Below are 12,105 nucleotides of genomic sequence, written 5' to 3' on the forward strand. Positions count from 1 at the left end.
GTTAAGTCTATTCGTTCCCTTACAGGGTTTCGTTTTTCCGTAAAGTGTGGAGCGACTTACACATTTACAATGAATTTTCCTTTTATTCAGGAATTATCTTAATTTCCAGGAATTTTTCCCTTATTTCCAGGATTTTTCCCTAATATTTTGGATTTTTCCCTAATTTTCTGGGATTTTCCCTAATTTTCTGGGATTTTCCCCTAATTTTCTGGGATTTTCCCTAATTTTCTGGGATTTTTCCTAATTTTCTGGGATTTTTTCCTAATTTTTTGGGATTTTCCCTAATTTTCTGGGATTTTTCCCTAATTTTCTGGGATTTTCCCTAATTTTCTGGGATTTTCCCTAATTTTCTGGATTTTTCAGATTTCCAGCCCTTTTTCGACCAGGATCCTAGTCGAAATTTCGACCTGGATCCTAGTCGAAAATAGGGGTCAGCCTTGTCATCCTGGTCGAAGGATTTCGACTAGGATTCACGACCTGGATTTCGACCAGGATCCTAGTCGAAATTTCGACCTGGATCTAGGTCGTCAATTCCCCACTTTTAGCTTCTGATCTTGAGCCCATCGACAAGGATTTCGACCAGGATCCTAGTCGAAATTTCGACCTGAATCCTAGTCGAAAATTCTTTGGTTTTCTTGATTCGTGGTCGAAGGATTTCGACTAGGATCCACGACCTGGATTTCGACTAGGATCCTAGTCGAAATTCGACCTGGGTTTTTAATCTTTATTCCTGAAAGATGCTTGGCTAATTCGACCTCATTCCTGGTCGAAATTTCGACTTCAATTTAATCCTATTTTTTTCGTTGTTTTCGTGAGCCTAGTCGAAAAATTTCGGGCAGGGATCACGACCTGGATTTCGACCTGAATCCTGGTCTTTTTTGCCCTTTATTTTCGGGTGCCTGCTCGAAAGTTTTCGAGTAGGATTCATGACCTGGATTTCGACCTGAATTCTGGTCTTTATTACCCGTTATTTTCGGGTGTCTGCTCGAAAGATTTCGGGCAGGATTCACGACCTGGATCTCGACCTGGATTCTGGTCTTTTTCTAGCCTTCTCCATTGGTCCTTACATTTTTTAGGGCTAAAATTGAATTTTCCAAATCCTAATTGGATTTGGGCCTGGCTTGTTCTATTGGGCTTTTCAAATATTACTGGGCCTCTTTATTGGGCTTTTCAAATATTACTGGGCCTCTTTATTGGGCTTTACCAAATAATACTGGGCTTAATACACCCTGTTTAGAATGCTCTAGAATTCCTAGGAATATTCTGGAATATTCCTTTTTCTGGGCCTTTTCTTATGGGCCTTTGTTCTCAATGGGCTTTTCGTCCCTTCAACTTCCTTTTCCTCTTATATAAAGGAATGAGGAAAGGCTATTACTCCTCACTTTCTCATTTCTTAGTTTTCTTCTTTATCTTCCTGCTAAGATTCTCAGAGCAATAACAGCAAGTCGGAGCTCAAAGCCTTTTTCAGGAGCGCTTCTTCAGGTAAGATTCCTCCCTTTGCTTTTCGTGTCTATTTTTCCATTGTGTGCCATTTTAAGATAGCCTATTTACGTGCCCCTTACTTTTTTCAGATGGCTGACAAAAGAATGACTCGCTTAGCCAAGATGAACGTGGCTAGAAAGTCCAACGATTTTCCTATTCGATCGAGGTATACTTCCTTAATCGACATGATCAACACTCGAGAGGACGAGTACCCGTCTGATGCGCATCTGGACGCGCACGATCATATTAGTGCTTTACGGGATCCCAAGGAGCTGGAAAAGTTGAGCAGCTGCTTCAAAATCAAGGAGCCTTTTAAGCTGGTTCTTGCAGGTCCGGCCGACAGGGCCTGTCAGTGGAAGAAGGATGCGCTATGCGTCTATAGGGATACTCTAAGGGCAGGTATTAGACTCCCTTTTCATCCATTCATTCCTTTGCTACTGGCTGATGTGGGCATCAGCCCTTGCCAACTTCCCCCTAATTCCTGGAGGTTGATTCCGTGCTATCTGTCGCAATGCGCCAAGCACAACGTCCCCACATCTGTTGCTGTCTTCAGGAAGATTTTTCAGTTCAAAAACAGCCCTGATAAAAGTCCGGGTTGGGTTTCTATCAACCAGCGCCCCACTATCCTCCATATCGTGAATGGGAAGTCCATCCCTGACAACAACTTGGGGTGGAAGAAAGATTTTTTGTTTGTTATTTGGGAAGGTGGAGATTGGGGCTCCCTGTTTCGATCATCCTTTGGGCTGGCCGTGGACGGGAGCCCAAATGACATAACTTTGTCTGAGGAGGAGGCTAGAGGTTTCAACCTACTTACGCAAGACAACGGTACTTCCCATTCTTGGGACCTTATCCGGGAGACCGTCCTGGTAGAACGCGGCCTTTCGCTCGTTCATAAGAAAAGTAAGTTACCTTTCTTACCTCCTTTATTTCCTGCACTTTTATTTCATTGGTTTTCAACTGACTTTGTTTGTTGCAGTGGCTGAGAAGATTGAGGAGGCTACCAAGCCGAAGGACCTGGAGACAACCAGGATGAAGAGGGCCGGGAAGATCTTTAAAGACCCTCGACTGGGTGACCGCTTCCCCGAGTTCCTTCTTCAGGCAACGGAGCCAGATGAGGAAGGCCCCAACCAAGTTCTGCGCACCAAGCAGAGGCCAGGGGCCTATTTTCAACCTGCTTGGGGGATCCGGGGCAAGGACTCAATTGTGGGCAGCACGGCGCTGTCCAAAGAATGGTCTAAGCATTCCATCTCCCGATGGATTATCAAGATTTTGTCCTTCAACAGGACTTAGAGGGGAATGAGCTATTTGGAGCCCAGGCTCTGACGACGGTACGTCCTTAACTTATGCCCTTCGTACTTATCTTTCCATGTTTCTTTTCTAAACTTTCGCTGTTTCTCTTGCAGGCTAACGCCCATTTCCAAGGGGCAATTCACCAAGCTAAGGCTTGGAAGGTTGGCCTGGAAGATGCCAACAAGAAGTTGGAGGAGGCCAACCAAAAAATAGAGGCCCTTGAAGCTCAACTGGCCTCTTCCACTTCTGACCTGGAGATGGCCCGGGCCGAAAATGTCATTCTGAAGGCGCAGAAGGACAAAGCCTTTGATGGCTGGATGGACACCCAAGAATTCAAGGACTTGATGGTGGAGCATGATGCCCTTTTTCACCCAGTTAGCTATAAAGAGGGCTGGGATGCTGCTGTGGAGGCCATCCAGGATGAGTTTCCAGAGGTCCTTGAGCAGTCCCCCTTTCCTTGCCCTGTGCGGGTTCCAGAGCTTGGAGGTGTTACTGAGAAGCTTGCTGTTATGATCAAGGACGGAGAGGAGGAAGATTCTTCCGAAGAGGAGTTTGAGCCTGTCGCTAAGAAGGCCAGGGTGGAAGAGCCTCCAAAAGCAGCGCCTCAACAGCCAGCATCTCCTGCAGAGGGAACTTCTACAGGGACTTCAGAGGGGACAACCGAGACGTCCGAAGGAACGACTGATACTTCCGAGGAGACTTCAGATAGTGGTTCTGAGGAATCTCAGCCTTCCAAGGCCTAACTTTTTGTATATCTTCTTTTTGAACTTTATTCATATCTAAACTTGTTACCCTTCGGGGTTATATTTCATATGTTGCTTTTCTTGCCTCTTTCTGTTTTAACTTTACAATCTTAATACGCATTTGAACTTTAAACATCCTTAGATAGAAATAATTTCAAACTCTTTAATATGAAGTCTGGTTTTCCAAGACCTTACACAGCATGGGTTCGACTCTAATCAACAGTAACTAGACAATGTAAATTCTACTGGAATATAAAATCCTATGCAAGCAAAGCTTCAAGGTGCTTTTAAACCTACTTGTCACAATGACAAGTGAGAATCGTACTTCGCCTATCTTACACGTAGTAAACCTTCAGGTTTTGTGCGTGCCAGGTCCTCGGGACTTCAAAACCTTCCATAGTTTCCAGCTTGTAGGTTCCTCTACCCTGAACGCTCTTGACTCTGTACGGCCCTTCCCAATTCGGGGCAAGCTTTCCTTTCTGTCCGACACCAGAAGCCTCTATTTTTCTCAAGACTAGATCACCTTGTTTGAAAAATCTCTCTTTAACCCTTAGGTTGTAATAGAATGAAGCCTTTTTCTGATATTCTACTATCTTTGCATGTGCCTCATCTCGCACTTCATCAATTAGATCTGGGGTTAACCTCTGCCCTTCCTCATTTTCTACAGCATTGAAAGCCTGAATCCTCGGAGAGGAATGTGATATCTCCACGGGAACTACTGCTTCTGCCCCATATGCCAACATGAAAGGAGTTGCTCCTGTCGTGACTCTACAGGTAGTCCTATAGGCCCATAATATGGGAAGTATCTCATCCACCCAATTATTTCTTGACTTCTCGATCCTCTTCTTTAGTCCATCCAGGATTATCCGATTTGCTACCTCTGCTTGCCCATTGGCTTGCGGGTGAGCCACAGAGGTGAATCGTAACTCAATTTCATTTTCTTCACAATACTTCTTGAATTCCTCATTGTTGAATTGTGTTCCATTGTCAGTGACGAGGATACGGGGAATTCCATATCGGCACATAATGTTTTCCCACAGGAATTGTGCAACCTGCTTAGTTGTGATTTTGGCTAAGGGTTTGGCTTCGATCCACTTGGTGAAATAATCAATGGCTACAATCAGAAATTTCCTTTGTGCCGTGGCCATAGGAAAAGGTCCTAGAATATCCATCCCCCACATAGCAAAGGGAATAGGCGAGTTGATAGAGGTCAGCATCTCGGGGGGTTGTCTAACAACTGGTGCATTCTTCTGACAGCGATCACATTTCTTTACATATTCTTTGGCATCAGTCATCATTTCTGGCCAATAAAAGCCTAAACGGGTTATCTTATGAGCTAAGGCCCTGCCCCCCAAGTGTTGCCCACAAATACCTTCATGCACTTCCTCAAGAGCTAAGCGTGCCTCATCGGGCCTGAGACACCTCAAGTAAGGAACCACGAAAGATCTTTTATACAGAATCCCATCTATCAAAGAGTACCTTAGTGCTCGAACAGTTAACTTTCGTGCTTCAGTTGCATCGCTTGGCAACCAACCGGTTTGAATGTGAGCCTTAATGGGATCGATCCATGACGTCCCCAGACCTATGGGAGCCAAAAGCTTAACATCTATGCTTCGTGTCTTCAAAACACGGAAGTATACACTTCCTGAACTTTCTTCTATCTCAGATGAAGCAAACTTTGATAGCGCATCTGCCTTAACATTTTCTTCCCTTGGAATGTGTTCAACATGGCATTCATTAAATTGGGTCATCACAGCCCTTACTAGGCGGACATACTTAGCCATTGTATCATCTCTTGCCTCAAATTCTCCCTTTACCTGGGATATGATCAGCTTCGAGTCTCCACGGACCTTTAAGTTTTTGACTCTAAGTGTCCCAGCTGGACCAAGGCCAGCTATCAGGGCTTCATATTCTGCCTCATTATTTGTGGTTGGGAAGTCTAGCTTCATAGCATACTCAATTAAGAACCCATCAGGGCTTTGTAAAACCAATCCTGCTCCACTGGAGTTTGTTTTTGATGCTCCATCAAAATAGAGAACCCAAAACTCTTTATCATCCTTCTCCTTGCTTTCATTATCGTCCTTCTTTTTGCTTTCATTATCGACTCCCTTGTCTTGAGGTATGGCATCTTCCTGCCCCCCGACTTCTTGGTTGGGTATGGTACATTCCACCACGAAGTCAGCTAGTGCCTGGGCTTTTATGGCCGTACGTGGCTTATACTTGAGATCAAACTCTCCCAACTCTATTGCCCACTTAATCAATCTCCCACTTGCCTTGGGACTGTGAATGATATTTCTCAGTGGTTGATTTGTTAGCACCTCAATCCGATGAGCCTGAAAGTAAGGACGCAGTTTTCTTGAAGCCATTACCAAGGCTAGAACGAATTTCTCAATAGTTGAATAATTCAACTCAGCACCATGTAAAATTTTGCTGACATAGTATACGGGTTTCTGGACTTTCAGTTCCTCCTTAACCAACACCGCGCTCAAGGCGCTCTCTGAAACAGCCAAGTACAAGAATAAAACTTCATTCAGAACTGGCTTGGCCAACAACGGGGCCTGGGCCATATACTTCTTTAACTCTTCAAATGCCTTCTGGTTTTCCTCACTCCATACAAAGTCTTTGATGTTCTTTAGTGACTTGAAAAATGACAAGCACTTGTCTCCTGACTTGGAGATGAATCGTTCTAGCGCAGCAACCCTTCCTGTGAGCTTCTGAACATCCTTGACAGTTTTTGGGGGTTCCATGTCCAGGATTGCCTTTATTTTATCGGGGTTAGCCTCAATTCCCCTCTTTGAGACCATCAATCCCAAGAATTTTCCAGATCCTACTCCGAAAGCACACTTCGTAGGATTCAACATCATCTTGTGGTACCTCAGGACCTCAAAAGCTTCCCTCAAATGGGTTATGTGATCAGTCTTTACTAGACTCTTGACTAACATGTCATCAACATAGACTTCCATAGTCTTACCAATAAGATCCTTAAAAATTTTGTTTACCAACCTTTGATAGGTGGCTCCTGCATTCTTGAGACTAAACGCCATAACAAGATAACAATAAATACCAAAGTCAGTGATAAATGATACCTTTGAAATGTCATCCTTATGCATTTTGATTTGGTTGTATCCGCTAAATCCATCCATGAAACTCAGCATCTCATGTCCAGCAGTGGCATCAATCAAAGTATCAATTCTTGGCAGTGGAAAACAGTCTTTGGGGCATGCATCATTCAGATCAGTGAAGTCTATACACATCCTCCACTTTCTATTAGCCTTCTTCACCATTACAGGGTTGGCTAACCACTCCGGAAATTGGATCTCCTCAATGAAACCAGCCTCTAAGAGCTTTTCTACTTCCTGTTTTATAGCCTCTTGTCTTTCCGGGGCAAAATTTCTTTTCTTTTGTTTCACTGTCTTCCGGCTTGGATCCACGTTTAGCTTGTGAGTAATCAGCTCCGGGTCTATGCCTGGCATATCAGCTGCTGACCATGCAAAGACATCACTATTTTCTTGCAAAAATTCCACCAACTTCCCTCTAAGGGGCTCTTTTAAAGTGGCTCCAATGAAAGTCATTCTTTCAGACTTCTCGGGGTCTAAAGGAATAGAAACCAAGTCTTCTGCAGGCTTTCCTCTCTTCTCATCATTTTCTCGTACATCCATATCTTCAATAGGAAGAACCTGCCCCCCGGCTCCATCTGCCCTCAAAGAGGCCACATAACAACTTCTAGCCATTTTTTGATCTCCTTTCTCTTCTCCAATCCCGTTTCGGGTGGGAAACTTCATGACTGAATGGTAGGAAGAGGGGACTGCCTTGAAGGCATGTATCCCTCTTCTCTCCATGATAGCATTATAAGTTGAACTAGCCTTTACCACCACGAAATCCAGCATCTGCGTTGCTTGCCTTGGTTCCGTACCTATGGTGGTCGGCAATTTGATTATCCCTTCCACAGGACATTCTACTCCAGCAAATCCATATATCGGCATGTCGGTTGGTGTCAACTGGGAGTCGTTATACCCCATTCTTAGAAAGGTGTCGTGGAGCAAGATATCCACAGAAGCACCATTATCCACAAGGACCCTCTTAACCGGGCTATTTTCTATTATCGGTGTTATGACCAGCGGGTCATCATGGGGAAACTTCACACCCTCTAAGTCGGAATCATCAAAAGCCAATGTTACTTCTGTCCTGGCCCTCTTCGGGGCTTCTCCAACAATATGCATAACCTCCCTAGTATATGCCTTTCTGGAATTTTTGGACAATCCAGCAGCAGTTGGACCTCCAAAGATCGTGTTTATCACAGGCCCTCGAGGGCGTCGCGGTCCTCCAAAAATTGCATTTATAACCGACCCTCTAGGTTGGGAATTCCGCCCCTGATCGTCTTGGTCCCTCCTACGATCTTTAAAGTTCTTCCTTCCATTATTATTTCTGTCCCCTCCATCTCCAGTATACTTGTTCAATCTTCCTTTTCGAATCAAAAACTCAATTTCATCTTTCAATTGCCTACACTCATCGGTGTCATGGCCAACATCTTTGTGAAACCTGCAATACTTGCCCTTATCTAGCTTGGAGGGATCAGCCTTCAAGGGCTTAGGCCAGCGAATATCTCTGTCTTTCTCAATCTCCATCAAAATCTGACTTCTAGGAGCATTCAGCTTAGCGTATTCAGTGAACTTTTGCCCAGGTCCTCCCCTCTTGGGGGTTGAATCAGGGTTTTGTTCGGTTCTAGGATATTTGTCTTTTGCAATATATTCTAAATCAGTTTTCCGCTTCTTGCCTCCAGTGGGCTCATTACTTACTACGGTCTTCCTCATGCTTTCTTCAACTTTGATATACTTCCCTGCCCTCTCCTGGAGCGGCAACATGCTTTCAGGGGGCGTTTGGCCAAGGATATCTTAAAAAACTCATCCCTAGTGCCTTGTTGCAGTGCTATCATGGCTACCTTATCATCAAGGTCCGGGACTTTTAAAGCCTCCTTTGTGAAACGATTCAGGTAATCTCTCAAGGATTCCTTAGCTCCCTGCACAAGACTCATAAGAGATGCTGAACTTTTCTCATGGACTCTTCCACTGATGAATTGCTTAATAAAAGCCTGACTTAATTCTCTGAACGATCCAATAGAATTTGGGGGCAGACGACTGTACCATCTTTGAGCCATACCCGACAGGGTTTGAGAGAAGACCCGACACTTTATAGCATCATTCACGGGTTGCAGCAGCAGTGCATTAGAGAATGTCCTAACATGATTAGCGGGGTCTCTCGTGCCATCATAGGCTTTGATAGTGGGCATCTTGAATTTCCTTGAGATATGGTCATTCATTATCTCTTCTGTGAAAGGTGGAGTTGGATCATCAGGATCTCCAAGGGGAAGGAGATTGCTTGGATCAGTTCTTGGGACAGCAGCCCTTCTTCGTACCGGACCATCCAGGTCTATGACAGGAGGAGGATTTCTCCTCCTAGGAGGTATCTGGGGTCTGGTGGCCTGGTGAGCCTCCAAATCACGCCTCAGCCTTTGGATTTCAGCCTCATGAGCCCTGATCCTTTCCTGCACTTCTTGGGGATTCGCCCCTGGGGTGCTTTGGGGGCGTTGCCTTCCATCGGCCATTGGCTCTTTTCCAGGACGCCTCCTTCTCGGGGCCACTTCATCATCCGAAGATTCGGAGTCTCTCTCAGTGTAAGGACCAGAAAATTCCCGATCCTCAGGGATAGGACCCAAACCTCGTATATAGGGGGGCGACTGCCCTCGTGCTTCACTTCGCCCAGCATATCCGCTTCCTCCAACCTCAGGGTGAAGGGGCATCCCATAAGGGGGTTAGTAGTAACAATAGTTGAATATTCATACCCGACGGGTCGAGAATTCACAGGTATATGTACTTGTTGAACTTGAGGATTCGTACCTTGAATAGTCGGGGGAGTTGTCCCTTGTGGCTGAGGTTGAGTTGCCCCTGTCTGGGCTTCCCCTTGAGCAGATGCATAAGTTGAGTGGGGAGGAATCTCCACGGTTGACAAAATCACCTGAGTTGTCCCTGATGGTGTTCCTTCCTCCAGAGCTCTAATTGTTCTCCGTGTTCTCGCCATGGTTGTTGTTGTGCTTTCCCACAGACGGCGCCAAATGTTATGGATAAAAAACTAAGGTTATTATTTGCTGTATTTATTACTAATATTCGGGAGCTCAAGGCCTTTAATGGCTGCTCTCGTGTTTCGTGGCTCGATCTGCCTTTACGAGATGCCTACGTATCTCTGTGAATTAGAGAATCAAGCCAAAAAACGTAGTTCTGATTTGTGGGGTGAGGCCCCTTATATAGATGTTGGGAGTCCTTGAATTGGACTTGGTATAGGAGACTTGGTGGGCAAGTCTCATAATTAGAATGGACTTTGGAGTCCTAGATAGTAGAAAACTGATTCCTTATCCTTTTAGGTCCCCTTGAGGCTAATCTCTAAGGATTTATATCCTTATCGGGACTTTTCTCAACATCTGATTTTTCCCTTATTAATTAATTACGAAATTAATTAATAATCAGGGCCTTTGGGCCTTTTTTATTCCATCAGGCCTGATCTGGTCCATCAGGCTTAACCTTTCTGGTCTAAGTATCATATATCTTTTTATTGGGCCTAGCAGTCCACAGCTTGTACAATTAATGCAGTATTTAATTATACAATCATAATTTATTTATCCCTATCAATTTGCATTCAGTAAATACGTATCTTACGAATATATTTTTACCGGATACGAATCTTTTTTATTTCTAGAAAATTAAGACACCATCTAGGTTCGATATCGCGACATCATACTCCATTTTAGCTATTTCGGATTTTGTTGTAAGAATATGCAATTTATGAATATTTTTAACCAATGATATCAATACTCATTGATCTCAATTGTTTCTCTAAACTTACTAGGTCAAATTTTCGTCTTTGATATCATTTGGTCTTTCAATAAATCTCTAGTCAGCTTTAAAAACATTTTCCTTCGAATTTATTTTTTAAATAATAGGTAAAATTATATCTCCCTTTTAACGTTAATCAAAACAATAGAAACACTTTGGATGGACTTTACTTTTTTAGCGAAATGACTATATATCAAATTATTTCTGCAACCAAAATTTGCATCAAGGGTTTATTATTTTGTTTCTAAAAAGGTTCTGTACTATTTGATGAACTTTGGTTTGCAGGACTCGAATCCTGTACAAGGCAGCAGTCAAAGTTGTAATGCACTCAGCAAACACAGATCATATACTGTTTTGTTTTGGTTTACTGTTTGACAGAGAAACCATTCTTATTTCTCATCTTGTAAGAGTTTCTGTAGTGAGAAATTTTGTTTGTAAAGGTGTTAATTATTGGTTATCCGGCAAACTGTTGAGGGAAAATATGGTTACCCGGCAAATATATAAAGGATGGAATAAATGGTATCTAAGTAGAGTTCATAGTTAGATAAATAAATATATTTGGAACGAAAATTGTAATATCCATCATTTACTTGCTGGTTAGGAAGAATTATCAGAGCTCTAAATTGAACGAGCCAAATTTTGTCAGAGCCGAGTTGCGTTTAATATTTAATTAAATTAAGCCGATCCGAATTCATAACTGAACGAAAACTGATGTTCAAGCTCAACTCGTTTATTAATTAACCAGCCGAATACATGTTTATTCACGAGCAATCGAGTTAAGTCGAACTCGACCCGAGTTCGAAAAAAGTCGAGTTTTTCAGTATTAGTTTGCATATTTTTTAATAGATCAACTTTAAAATATTTTATAATTTCACAACTCATATCGAAGTCAAATACTAGTCTTTATCTTATAATGATATACACACTAGCACTCTACCCTTCTTAATCTATATCATTATGTTTTTCAATTCGAGTTTTAAAATATTATTTAATTTTATTTTAAATTATTGAGACATTAGAAACTTTAAAAATAATATATTACTTTTTAAATTATCGATATCGATATTTTATTATTGTTATGCCTATTTTTCACATGGGTCTCAAACAGGCCCAATGGACTTTGTACTATAAGCTAATTAGTGATGAGTCATATCATGATGATAATTATGAGTCCCCTTAAGGATCATATAAAGCATAATGAGAAGGACTCATCTAGTCAAGGAGGCGCATCTGCGACCCCAAAATTAAAATAACGGCCACAAGGGTCGTTTTTTTTATAAAAAGCAAGTATATTTGGGAACGCTCTGCTCCTTTATCAACAACTTGAAGACTCGCAGGCAAAACTCTTATGAGGGCACCTTGCATGTATTAAAGACCAGCAAACAAAGTTCCTAAAGAGACGTGTCGCTATTTTATTTTATAAAGATGAAGGCTTGTTGGGTCCCAATGTGTTTGTAGAAGGGGGGGTTGAATACAAACAGTACCGAATAATCGAATTAAATGCGGAATAAAAAATGTGAAACAAAATTCAAGTTAAATAAAAATATTATTAAACTTGAAAGGTGTTACAACAACTGTATCGATTACAAGGTATTAATCTCAAATCAATTATCACAAATCTAGAATAAATTCGACATAAACTTTTTCTATTTTTGCAATAATTAGAATCAAATGCTAAACGCGATTTGAGATTAAGTTCTAGGGAT

This window comes from Apium graveolens, chromosome 2, assembly GCF_009905375.1.
Source record: "Apium graveolens cultivar Ventura chromosome 2, ASM990537v1, whole genome shotgun sequence".
Taxonomy (NCBI): domain Eukaryota; kingdom Viridiplantae; phylum Streptophyta; class Magnoliopsida; order Apiales; family Apiaceae; genus Apium; species Apium graveolens.